Genomic DNA, 13,965 nt, shown 5'->3' on the forward strand with positions numbered 1-13,965 from the left:
TTTAGTGTATTGAATATGGTTGATGTGAATTGCTGTTCTGTCAGGCAGTCTGTAGCGCCACCTACTGGCCTTCCAAAGTAACGCTTAATGCATGCATCAAGCTACAGTTCATCAAATACACACAGAAGGCATCCGGTAAGTCAAATACATTGTCAAATGTAGGTTCATAAATTGCTGTGGGGTAAGTTGAGCCACTCTTTATACCTAGTAAACGGCATCAATTTTAATGTACCATATCTATCTATAAATATAATGCAGTTTTGTCATGTTTTGCAAGTAAGTTTCATAAGTATGTTTATGCCAATGTCCGCTAGACATGCCCTAAATAGTGGCGCCTGATTTATGAACTAGTTTCTGCAATACATAGTCATTGTCATAATAATGGCTGAAAATTAAACTAATGATGGGCTGGTTTATGTTTAGATATTATTATGATTTCTGGGACAACACTCTTCATAGTCCAGTCTCCTTCCTCCTCAGACACATACATATATTTCTAAGCACTAATTAAATTCATAATTACACACATGCCACCATTTGCCAGTGGTGTAATGTAACGAAGTAATAATACTTCGTTACAGTACTTAAAGTACAGTTACTCCCAAAAAGTACTTGAGTTTTTATGTGTCTGCCTACTTTTACTCCACTACAATTCCCTGAAGCATATTCGCAACTTGCTACAAAATAGTCAGAAGTCAGGATCTCAGTCAGAATTGCGAGATGTAAATTCGCAACTGTGAGAGAAAGTTTTTTTTTTTTCTTAATTTTGCAAAACTATGAGAAAAAAAAATCTCTTACAAAAGTTTTCCTTTTCAGGAAATTCTGGCTTTTTCTCCCCAGAATTGCATGATACAAACTCAATTCTGACTTTTTTCTCAGAATTGGTTGATATAAACTTGCAATTGCGAGAAATAATATCAGAATTGCGAGAATTCTGACTTTTTTTTTTTTTCTTAGAAATGGATGATATAAACCCGCAATTGCAAAAAAGTTGCATTTACTTGTACTTTTACTTTAAATTCAATTACATTTAAAAAAAAATTGTACTTGAGTATAAGTCTTAAAGTATGTGATATTTGTTGTACACTGTAAAACCCGACAAGTTACGTTAACTCAAACCGTTTGAGGAAACCAATAAATATGTGTAGCTACTATAAACTCATCCACATTGAGTTAATTTAATAAATGAATAATCATAACAACAATTATAATACATTAATACTTGAGTATTTGAGGGTATAACTTATAAGATTATGATTGTTTATAACACAATGGACGGCATATTAAATCTTCATTTCTAATGGACTATTTTATATACATTTTTTTACATTATATTACGTTTTATTTTGATGGTCCACTTAGTCTATTGTCTATAAGCAACTTTCCAACTACATGTCAGCTAACACTCCTTAGAGTATTAGTAGACTTAGCTTAAGGTTAGGCTATGTAGAAGGTTCAAGTTACTTTTTTTCAGATTGTCTTTTGGTGATCCATTAAAATATATTGTTTGCAAATATTTAGCATACTACTAAACAATTACTGCTAGCTAACATATTATAAGGTTTTTTATAATGCATTATGCATTAATTACAATGCCTTAAGAATACCCTTATAATGTATTATAAATACAGGCTTCATAGAAAGTGTTAACAAAATTTTTATACTTTTTAACCACAAATGCGCATATTTGCACTATAGTTTTTTGTGCATATTTGCACAAAATTGCTGATTTTACTAGATAAGACCCTTATTCCTCAGCTGGGTTTGTGTAGAGCCCTGTGAAGCTGCATGGAAACTGCAATTTGGACCTTCAACCTGTTGGCCACCACTGAAGTCCACTCTATGGAGAAAAATTTCTCAAAAAAACTACTTTCTTTGCAACTGAAGAAAGAGACACATGAATATCTTGGATGGCATGAGTGTAAGGAAATTTTAATTCTAAAAAAGGGAATTTCTCCTTTAACACATCATCTCAACTACACTTTCCTCCTGAAGACCTGTGTGGCTCTGGAATCCACCTGGAACTTCCCTGAGGAACAGTTTTAATAAGAAGGCCAGAATAGGAATATTCCCGCTGTCCAACTCCTGAAACATTCAGCTCCTGACAGCCTTTCACTGACCTGTTGACCCTGAACAGGCCACTCTTATTGAGACAAACACACATTTGACAAATACAATCTCTGCACAGAAGTTACAAACCCACACTGTACTCACCATGCTTGTCCATAAATGTGTGTGAGCACTAGTGGAAACACTTGTTTGTCTGTCAAAACCAGAAAAACCAAAAAAGCCGAAGAAATAAAAGAAATTCATCTACCGCAAACCATTTAAATTTTTTAATGAAGTATAATTTAAATAATATATTAATGGGCCTATAATAAAATAAAGGGTTCTTTACTGGCATCAATGGTTCTATAAAGAACCTTGAACATTCCATGGAACATATCAAAGGCAGAAAAGGTTCTTTATAGTCAAAAAAGGTTCTTTAGATTTTTAAAATGTTCTTCAAAATGGTTCTTTTAAGAACTGTTCACTGAAAGGTTCTTTGGAGAACCAAAAATGGTTCTTCTATGGCATTACTGCAAAAACCCCTTTGGCACCTTTGTTTTTAGGAGTATACCAGCTAAATGCTTTTGAAAAGTAAGATGTTTTAATATTAATGTTGCATTTATTTGATCCAAAGTATATCAAAAACAGTACAATTTTGAAATAGTTTTACTATTTAAAATAACTGTTTTCTATTTGAATATATTTTAAAATGTAATTTATTTCTGTGATTTCAAAGCTGAATTTTCAGCATAATTACACATGATCCTTCAGAAATCATTCTTATATTCTGATTTGCTGCTCAAAAAATATTATTATATATTGAAAACAGCTGAGACATTTTTCAGGTTTTTTGATGAATAGAAAGTTTAGAAGAACAGCATTTATTTATTTATTTATTTATTTATTTATTTATTTATTTATTTATTTTTGGAAAATAAAGAGGTAAAGACGTGGTCAACCCCCTATAAAATCTGGAAGACCAGCTAAATCTTTTGCATAAATAATCTTTTGTAAAGTTATAAATGTCTTTATCATCAATTTAAATATTGATAATAAAAAAAAAATGTTTCTTGAACTGCAAATCATATTAGAATTCCTTCTGAAGGATCATGTGACGCTGAAGACTGGAGTAATGATGCTGAAAATTTAGCTTTGATCACAGGAATAAATTACATTTTAAAATATATTCAAATAGAAATCAGCTAGACCTATTTTAAACAGTAAAACTATTTCAAAATTATATTGCTTTTGCTGTACTTTGGATCAAATAAATGCATTCTTGGTGAGCAGAAGAGACTTAGCCTAATAAGAATCTTACTGTACAAAAACTTTTGACTGGTAGCGTATAAGCTAATAAACATCTATTAAAACATTTCATTCATACCTTACACGCCAGTTAATTTAATTTCCACCACACTGAACAAATTTGGCCATGATTTTATCCGAGAAATAATTGGGTAAAGTGTTGATAAATGACAGTGAATGCACTGCATACCACGATCGGCCGCTAGATGTCCAGCTGGCATAGCAGAAGTGAATGCAATCCACAGTTTGAATGCACAACATGCATATAAAACCACCTGACAGCCCATCACTCCCTGTGATTGTGAATGTGTTTCTGACTAATAAAGCGGCTGATGTCTATTCTTTCATTGTCTCATGCAGTGTTTCTGTTCCAGCTATTTTCGCATGCAGCTTGTGTTTTCACTGTACGTAATTCACATGATGGACATTTGGGCTTTTTAATTACTCACCTGCCGACTGTCAACCTTAACAAGAGCCCCTTTACAGACTCCAACAAATAGGCCTGTTTCTGAAACCAAGAAATAGACCAAGCAGAACCAGTAACAATTGCCTGTGAAAATGATCCTTTTCAAAGAGCTCCTATTTCAATAATAAATCTTATTTTACATAACTGATTAGGCATAGATAATGATGCAGTAATTATTATGAATGATTGCTGAATGAATAATCAGTGAAGTATGGTTAACACAGTATAATTTAGTAAGGACTGCACAAGACGCCCGTATGCAGAGGTTAATGTATTAACGCTGCACTGATTACACTGCGTTCTAGAAAGTGATTTAAGAAGGAACAAATAAAGGAGAGAACGACGGGGAAACAAACGGGCTGCCATCCAACCCGTTTCTGTCAATATCATCACTGTTTCAATTGCAGGGTTCAGCACTGAACGGCTGTCGGTATTTATCAGACGCAGGCAGTGCCAGAGAAAAGCAAAAGCAGCTGCACATCGGACCGCTTGAGGGCGCTGGAGCGCCGACTTGCGGAAATGTTGGCTGTGTTGCATACTGCGCAGTACACACAGTTTTATTTATTTATCTATTTTGAATAGCAGTATATGTTCCATTCTTCAACTACAAACGTTGTAAACGACGTAGCAAGTTGTCCCATGACTTCAGTTTCGCGCCTCCTCTGCCTTCGTCAAGGCAACAGGGCGATAGAGGAGTATGTTGAAGATTTTTGTGGACTGTGCCATCTTGTTGCTTTTAATGATGTGGCCCTTAAGGACATTTTTAGAGTGGGTTTAAATGAGCCCATGCGTTCTCAATTGCCTGGGGAAAGATTCATTGGTCATTGGAACAATATATTGACTTTGCTTTGTTGCTGACGGGTTCCTCAAATACTTTGGGGGTTGCAGATGAGGAACACGTCACATCTGCCAAGCCACAGCCAGTTCACGTCATGCCTGCTGCTCCAAAGCCTGCTCACATCATGCCTGCTGCTCCAAAGCCTGCTCACGTCATGTCTGCTGCTTCAAAGCCTGCTCACGTCATGTCTGCTGCTTCAAAGCCTGCTCATGTCATGTCTGCTGCTTCAAAGCCTGCTCACGTCATGCCTGCTGCTCCAGGGCCTGCTCATGCCAAGCCTGCCGCCATCCCAGAGCCTGTTCACAAGATGGCCGCCCTTCCAGAGCCAGTTCACAAGATGGCCGCCATCCCAGAGCCAGCTCACAAGATGGCCGCCCTTCCAGAGCCTGTTGCCAAGATGGCCGCCATGCCAGAGCCAAGACAAGATGGCTGCCATGCCAGAGCCAAGCCAATCCACGGTCCCTATACCAGAGCCACGCCATGCCTCGTCTGATCTGCCAGAGCCATGCCATGCCTCGTCTGATCTGCCAGAGCCACGCCATGCCTCACCTTATCCTTCAGAGCTTCATCATGTCATGATTGCAAGTGTGATGGACCCACCAATGATGTCAGTGAGAGCTGCTGGCATCCCAGTGGTCCCTACACCCACTAGCCCGGTGGGTCTCCCTCTATCCACTGCGCTGCCTGTGATGGCCATCGCCATTTTAAGTGTGTGGGCTGCACACTGCATCACAGAGGCCACGTCTGTCCACGAATCTGCTCCAGAAGCCTCGTCTGACCATGAGTCTGCTGCGCCAGTGCCTCCAGAGGTGGCAGTACCAGCTGCAGAACCTTCCAAGGAGGCGGCGTACACAGCAGAACCTCCCAAGAGGGTGGCACCCTTTTATGAACTTCCTGCTCTGCCTGCACCGCCAAGGCTTCCTGCTCTGCCTGCACCGCCAAGGCTTCCTGCTCTGCCTGCACCGCCAAGGCTTCCTGCTCTGCCTGCAACGCCAAGGCTTCCTTCTCTGCCTGCTCCGCCAAGGCTTCCTTCTCTGCTTGCTCCGCCAAGGCTTCCTTCTCTGCTTGCTCCGCCAAGGCTTCCTGCTCTGCTTGCTCCGCCATGGCTCCCTGCTCTGCCTGCACCGCCCTGGTTTCCACTGCTCCACAACGCAGGTCCTCCAGATCTTCTCCATGATCCAGGTCTGCCATTACTCCATGCCCCAGGCCCTCCACTGTTCCACAGCCTGCCACTGCTGCACGGCCCAGGACCTCCACTGTCTCACTGTCTGCCACTGCTCCATGGCCCAGGTCCTCCCGTGCTTCACTGTCTGTCGTTGCTCCATGGCCCAGGTCCTCCCGTGCTTCACTGTCTGCCGTTGCTTCACGGTCCAGGACCTCCATGTTTCCACTGTCTGCCACTGCTCCATGGCCCAGGTCCCCCCATGCCCCAATGTCTGCCTCTGCTCCATGGCCCAGGTCCTCCAGAGTGTCAGGGTCCACCTCTGCACCAGGGCCCTGGTCCAGGCCCTGACTTGAGACCTGTTCCCCTACATGGACCTGGCCCTCCATCCTGCCCTCTATTTCGCCCCTGCTCTACCACCCTCCTGGACTTGTTGATTTTGGGTTTGGTTTTGGCGTCTGGAGCCGCCCGTAGAGGGGGGGAAATGTAACGGGTTATTTGGGTTTTGTTTTGGGGTTTTCTTCATGTTCATGTTTTCATGTCTTTTAATTTGTATTTGTTTCATGCTGTTGTGTTTGGCTTCCCTTTCCCTGTTTTCCTGCCATTGGTCCCCCTGTTCCATGTGTCTTGTTCTGATTGGTTGCTATGTCTTGTTCCCTGTTTTTCATTGGTTTGTTTGTATCATGTGACCTGTATTGTCTTGTATAAATAGGCCTTATGTTTCTTTGGTTCCCTGTCGTGTATTGATGTTGTAACCGCTGTTTGGCGAGTGTCTGTTTTTAGTCAAGTCTATTCTATTCTAGTTCATGCCAAGTCTGTTTGGTCAAGTCTGTTCAAGTCAAGTCTCGTTTGTTTTGGATTATGTTTGGATTATGGATTTCGCACATGTGAATAAACTGCCTTCACCTTACATCTCATCATTCAGTGGACTTAATCGTTACAACTAATAAGAAAAAATGACTTTAAATAAACTAACATTTGTGCTTTATTGTTTTTTTTTCTGGCTGAAGAGTGTCAACCTTTCTTCTCCTGCGTTTTACTGTACAGACGTGAATTTATTTTTCCTTCAGCCTGAGGCTTATTCATTTCACTTTTTGGTGTGAAAGATAATTTACAGTTTTTCTCAATTGCTTAAACACATTTCTTGAAATTATGCCTCTTATTTGCGAAACTCTAAACACAAATCCACAACTCCTAACTCATTTCCCCAAACTTCCTATATTGAGGTCAAAATGAAGCTCTCCACTCAAAACAATTCAATCTTGCTGAAAAACCAAACTTTGCTTTCAGACATGACACACAAATCCTCAAAAACAAACACACTACAACACAGTTTTACACACTGATGATATAAATTCAAAACAATACTACAAAAACAATACAAATAAAAAACTTTTCACATGATGAACACAACAAATCTATGCCTTTGCAAGTGTTTTATTCCTTAATTTAATGTACTGTAGAGTACAGTACAAAACAGCAAAAAACAACAAAATAATTATTCTGCCCAGCATCCTGTCTTTGGTCTGGGACAGGCCAAAGAACCTCTTCAGCATCACAGGCTAAATTAGCCCTGGCCAGGCAGCAGGGGTAATATCCTCTTGCATGCCTGATCCAACCCTGGCACTCATCAACTAAAATATACGAGACTGCTTGTCTTCTTGCCCTTGCCCTTCCTCTGTCTCTTCCATGTTGTTGTCGTCATCGTCCTCCTTCTCCTCCTCCTCTTCCTCTTTCACCTCCTACTCTTCCTCTTCAAAATTACACATTACTGTGTGTAGGATATTGATTGAAAACTGGATAGGATTCACAGTTACACTTGTACTAGTGGTCTGACAAAAAAAAAAAAAATAAATAAAAGCACACAGCGTCATTGTGAAACAGAAAAAAAAAGAAAAGAAATATGGGCACAAAGGTGAAAATAAAAATAAGAAAGTCCACTGTCAGAATTTGTAACTCCTGTGTTGTCCTCTGTCTATATGCTTTCCAATGGAAGGTTCATGAGATGTACCTTTGATCTATTTCAGAGAACTGCTTTATCATTGGTTGATCTATATTATCTTCATTAGTGAAAGTCAAGATTCACTTGAATAATTCATGGCAAATTTACAAAAAGTCTAATAGAAATGTGTAGAATATATGATTGACAGTTTAGGACAACTAGATCCAAAATTTTGCATTTAGGTGATTTATACGATGAGCTAATGACTTGATGTTTTGAGGGGTAAGACTATTGAACAGAGAACTACAGTATATAATACATTTTGAGCAACATGACAATAGCAACTGATAATATAGGAAACTGCAGACAAATGTATATTTCATTTCTGATCTGAGAAATGCACCAAAGTGACTGAGAAAAACTTTTATCCTTTTATCTCCATCGAAGGTTCTGATGGGTGTGTGCTAAATTTTGACTCCTAGTGTTTCCAGTTGGGTAATTGTGTGCTAATTGAGCTCAAACTTCGCAGACTTGAGTGAACAATATTGAATGCTTGTGCTTTCTAAATGACCTCATGGTGTAAGCACTGAGAAATGTAGGGATTTGTGTGTAGAGTTTTGAAGTAACAGTTCACCAAATATAACTCATGTGTCAAAGCAGGAAATAGTGTTTATAGTTTAGGGAAATGGGTGTGCTTTTTCAAAAATGGCGTTATAGTTTTGAAATTTTAGTTCAAAAGACTGGTTATAGTGTTTTAGCAATTGAGAAAAACTGTAATTTTTTATTTTTTAAAACAAGCAATCCCTGTCCAGATTTGAAAAGTAACGCGAATGTAACTCAAAAAGTAACGTAACACATTACGTTCCATATAGAGTAACTAAGTTACGTTATTAGTTACTTTTTAGGGAGTAACACAACATTGTAATGCATTATTTTTAAAAGTAACTTTCCCCAACACTGGGTAAGACACATGTGAATAGCTAAAACTAATCAGCTAAAACAATTACAGTAGCCTAAATGAAGATAACAGTTTTGTATTACAAGTTTTTTTTTTTTATATTATTTTTAAATTATGCATTATCTAATTACAGTGCCCTCCACTAATATTGGCACCCTTTGTAAATCTGCTATTAGGCTATTTATCCTTTTGTTTATCATTAATTTAAAAAATCACAAAACATATAATTGAAGTAAAACAATGGAAAGTAGAGGGAAAATCTCATTATTAAATAAATGTTTTTCTCTAGTTCAAGTTGGCCACAATTATTTGCACCCAATTATTGTAACATCCTTTTCCCAATATAACAACTTAAAGTTTTCTCCTACAATGCCTGATTTTGGAGAACAGTTTGGAAATTAGAGACCATTTCTTTATACAAAAGAAAGATTCCCAGCTCCATGTTAGTGCTTCATCTCTTTAGTTCAGCCCACTCATTTTCTACAGCGTTCTGGTCAGGGAACTGAGACAGTCATAGCAGAAGCTTCATTTTGTGCTCAGAGGCACATTTTTGTGTTGATTTTGATGTTTGTTTTGCATCATTGTCCTGATGGAAGATCCATCCATGGCCTATTATAAGAGTTCTAACAGAGGCAGTTTCATTCTGTTGGTTTAATAAAATGATGCCATATCTGAACAAGACGTCCAGGACCTCAGGCAGAAGAAACAGGCCAACAACATTAAATACCCAGCAGTATTTTTAACTGTGGGCATGGGGTACTTTTTTATCACTGTTTGCACCAAACCCCATCTGGTGGGTTTGCTGCCAGAAAGTTCTTTTTTAGTTTCATCTGACCATAAAACCCTGTCGGTTTGAAGTTCCAATCATGTCTGACAAGTGAATATGCTGGAGTTTGTTTTTGAATGAGCGAGGAGGATTTTTCTTAAAACCCCTTCTAAACTTGTGGTGATGTAGGGGCTGTTTGATATATTTTTAGGCTTTTTGACCCCAAGACCCAACTAATCTCTTCAGTTCTCCAGCTGTGATCCTTAGAGAGACTTTAGCCACTCCTCAGTGTGCATTAGGACAATATAGACACACATCCTCTTCCAGGCAGATTTGTACCATCTTTAGTTGATTGGAACTTGTTAATTACTGCCCTGCAGTCTTTTAAAGAACCTTCTCTTTCTTACATTTAAAAAAATCTGAAGAACTTTCCTTTGCCACAAAGAACCTTTTGTGACAGAAAGGTTCTTCAGATGTTAAAGGTTCTTCATGGAACCATATAGACAAAAATGTTCTTCAATGGCATCATGAAGCGCCTTTATTTTTAAGTGTGTGATGGTGGAAATGGGGATTTTTAATGCTTTAGCTCTTTTCTGACAGCCACTTTCTATTTTGTGAAGCCCAAGAATCTTGTTCTGCATATCAGAACTATATTTTTTGGTTTTACTCCTTATGATGAATGATTAACGTAATTTGGCCTTTGTGTTCCTCATATTTATACTCCTGTGGAATTCAGGAAGTCATGGCAGGACAATTTCATGTGTGCTAAAAATATGTAAATATGAATGGGAATATACTTCAGAGATATTTTACTCATTAGAATTTCTAGGGGTGCCAATAATTGCGCCCAACTTGTGTTTCATAATGTGGTTCCCCCCACTTTAAATTGTTTCACTTCAGTGAATGGTTAGAATTTTGTGATTATTTTTTTTTTAAAAGATTAAAAGGATAAACAATGCAGATTTATTTTCACTGCCACTTTTGGTTATATTTACCAAGGGTGCCAAAATTAATGTAGGACCCTGTAAATGTACTAATTTCCATACATTTCCAGAACAGTGTTGCTGGAAAGAAAAAAAAAAAAAAAAAAAAAAAAAAAATTAAACAGCTAAAACCTGCCTAGGCTGGTTGCCTGCCTGGTATTAGCTGGTTTAAGCTGGAAGTAGCTGGTTTTAGCTGGTCTCCCAGCCTGGTTGGCCAGCTAAAACCATCCAACCAGCCTAGGCTGTTTTTTCAGCAGGGAGAACATTGGTTAAAAACAGGTTCAAATTTCTTGTTGCACCAGTCAGAAATTTTTTTGATGGTTTCTTTACACTAGATACAGCAACGTGTTAGATGGTAATACCAAGTTACTTTGATATGCACCATGATACTAAATGATTACCATATTCATGTACCATTGTATTTGCGCTGTACTCAAAGGCACTTCAAAGAATATTGTTCTACTTTTATGTTATTGTTACAAAAAAAAAGACATTAACTGTAAAGAGATTTCACAGCAGTCTATTTTGGTTTGGATGGTTACCTAATGCAATGGGAGAATTGTGTGTGTGTGTGTGTGTGTGTGTGTGTGTGTGTGTGTGTGTGTGTGTGTGTGTGTGTGTGTGTGTGTGTGTGTGTGTGTGTGTGTGTGTGTGTGTGTGTGTGTGTGTGTGAGTAAGTGGCCTTGTGTATATGGGGTGTAAAGTCAGAGCAGACGGCTGGTTTTCTCAGTCTACTGGTCACAGTCTGCACAGCAGCACACCTGAGACGTGTGTGAGGGAACAGAGCCAAGCTTATTCTTTCCAATGCAGCTCTAAGTTTAATAACGCTTGCAATTGGAATGGATGGGTGCAGAAGAGCTCTGCTAAGACTGTGAAGCTCACCTGAGTAAGTGAGAGCGCTTTTGGTTGCTTTCCACAAGACTTTTCCATTTGACAGTATAGGAAAATAACATTTACAAGTGTACCAGCAGAGTCTTAGATAGAGAACTAGTGATAAATAAAAAGCTTAAATAACAGAGAATTAATAAAGAGTTCTTTGAAGGGACAAACACATTATCATAAATCTAAACAATACATGCTATTTCATAATTTCATTTCATAATGTCTATATATAATTATACTTCTTTTATGGCATGACTGAAAACCCCTTTACATTTACATTCATGCATTTAGCAGACGCTTTTATCCAAAGGAACAAAGAGGAACAAAGCTATTTGTCAAAGAGCCATAATACACAATGCCAGGTTTATTATGCAACTAGAACAGGAGACTTTCTTTTTAAACGTGTAATGCTGATGTTGTTTTCAATGCCAGAAATCACACATTTCAGGCTCCAGCTTGAAACGAAAAAAACAAACAAAACAGAAATATACCTTTCTCCTGCATTAACCCAAACCCAGATAAAAGGCGTTCAGCCAGCAAGCGCTGAAATTGGCTCCCCACAGGCTGCTTTTGCTTATGAAAGAGAACAAGTCCTGATGGCTTTTATGATAAATATCTTTAAAGAGGTAAATAATGAGCAAACCTGCTCCCACCGGACTGGAAACTCTTCACTGCTGTGATCACTCAGTAAAACTCCTGCTCAGGGTTATTAATGTGAGAAACGTGGAGTGACAGATCTGAGGAAATAAGATGAAATCTGTAGATCCGGAGTTTCTTTCCCCTGTCCTTAGGCAAATCGCTTTCATTTACGGCAAAGTAAACTGAATTCTGCCATAAGAAGCTTTTTGGGTAAGGTAATGGTGCGTTTTGTAGTGATTGCATTTCGATTAGAGAGATGCATTTAATGCTGCAGCTGTGTCTCAACATTATATCCAATGGCTGTGAAATTCACAGATAATCCCTGTGAAATGGGCTGGAACATGGAAATTCTGCAGTTTATGGAGTCTAATGAGTGGTGTGGGCTCTTTGTCTATTATAATGAATCATGACCTCACGCAGTGCTTTGACTTTGTTCCTCTCGTTTGACGCACTGACCCCAAGACACCCATCTTTCTCTTAAAAAAAAACAAAAAACATTTTAACATAAAACACAGCATTTATTTTTGAGATATTCAAGTAGTTCACCCAAAAATGACAATTTGCTGAAAACGTACTAATCCTCAGGCCATCCAAGATGTAGATGAGTTTGATTCTACACTGAAACAGATTTGGAGAAATGTAGCATTACATCACTTGCTCAACAATAAATGGGTGCCATCAGAATGAGAGTCCAAACAGCTGAGAAAAACATCACAATAATCCACAAGTAATCCACACCACTCCAGTCCATCAATTAACATTTTATGAAGAGAATAGCTGTTTGTTTGTAAGAAACAAGTCTATTATTAAGGCCTGTTTTACGTCAAGTCCATAATACATTCTCCAGTGAAAAATCATTTGAATTAGGAAAAAAATATGCACAGATCAAGCAAAAACAGCCCAAGACGGTGGTAAACAAAGATGTTGGTGATTTTGATCTGAGAGGAAAACAAGGAAAGGACTTTTTCTCTGGAACAAGCATGCCAAGCCAGGAGTGGTGTGGATTACTTGTGTATTATTGTGATGTTTTTATCAGCTGTTCTGACGGCACCCATTCACTGCAAAGGATCTATTGGTGATCAAAGTAATGCTACATTTCTCCAAATCTAGTTCCCATGAGGAAACTAAGTTCACATCTTGGATGGTCTCAGGGTGAATACATTTTTAGCACATTTTTATTTTTGGGTGAACTATTTCTTTCATCTGCTTCTATATACAGTTGCAATCAAAGTCATTCAACCCCCAGAGATTGCAGCACTTTTCAATACAAGGTTTTATTAAGATCCAGGACTTTATAAAAAGTGCATTTATAACATTACTGGTAAATGATAATGTTAATATATAATGTAATATTTTTGAGTTCTATGATTTTTTTTTTTTAATAACACAGCTATGTCATAATTATTCAAGCCCTACTCAACAATTCTGTTTTTTGTCACTTATTTGTATATTATAGTGGGGAACAAAATTGTCTTAAAACACAGTTAAGCCTTAAGAAACTCTAATGGAAAACAGAATTAGCTTAAGCTGTTTCACATACAGTGCCTTGCAAAAGTATTCATACCCTGTCATGTTTTTCACGTTTTATGTTGCAGCCTTATGTTAAACTGCTTTAAATTTCTTTTTTTCCACATCAATCTACACTCCATGCACCATACTGACAAAGCACAAAACAGGTTTGTAACAAATTTATTAGAAATAAAAAACTGAAAAGATCCTGTTGCATAAGTATTTCTGGGACACTACAAATTTAGCTCAGGAGCATTCATAGATGTTACTACACTTCGAGTGGAGTTAAACTGTGGCAAATTCATTTGAATGAGTATGATTTAGAAAGGCACACACCTCTCAGAAAAGGTCTAACAGATTAAAATACATATCCAAGCAAAAACCAAGTCCTGAGGTCAAGATAACTGCCTGTAGAGCTCAGTGACCGACTTGCGTTAAGGCAATGATCTAGGGAAGAGTTCAGAAA

The sequence above is a fragment of the Garra rufa genome, chromosome 8 (genome assembly GCF_049309525.1).
Source record: "Garra rufa chromosome 8, GarRuf1.0, whole genome shotgun sequence".
Lineage (NCBI taxonomy): Eukaryota > Metazoa > Chordata > Actinopteri > Cypriniformes > Cyprinidae > Garra > Garra rufa.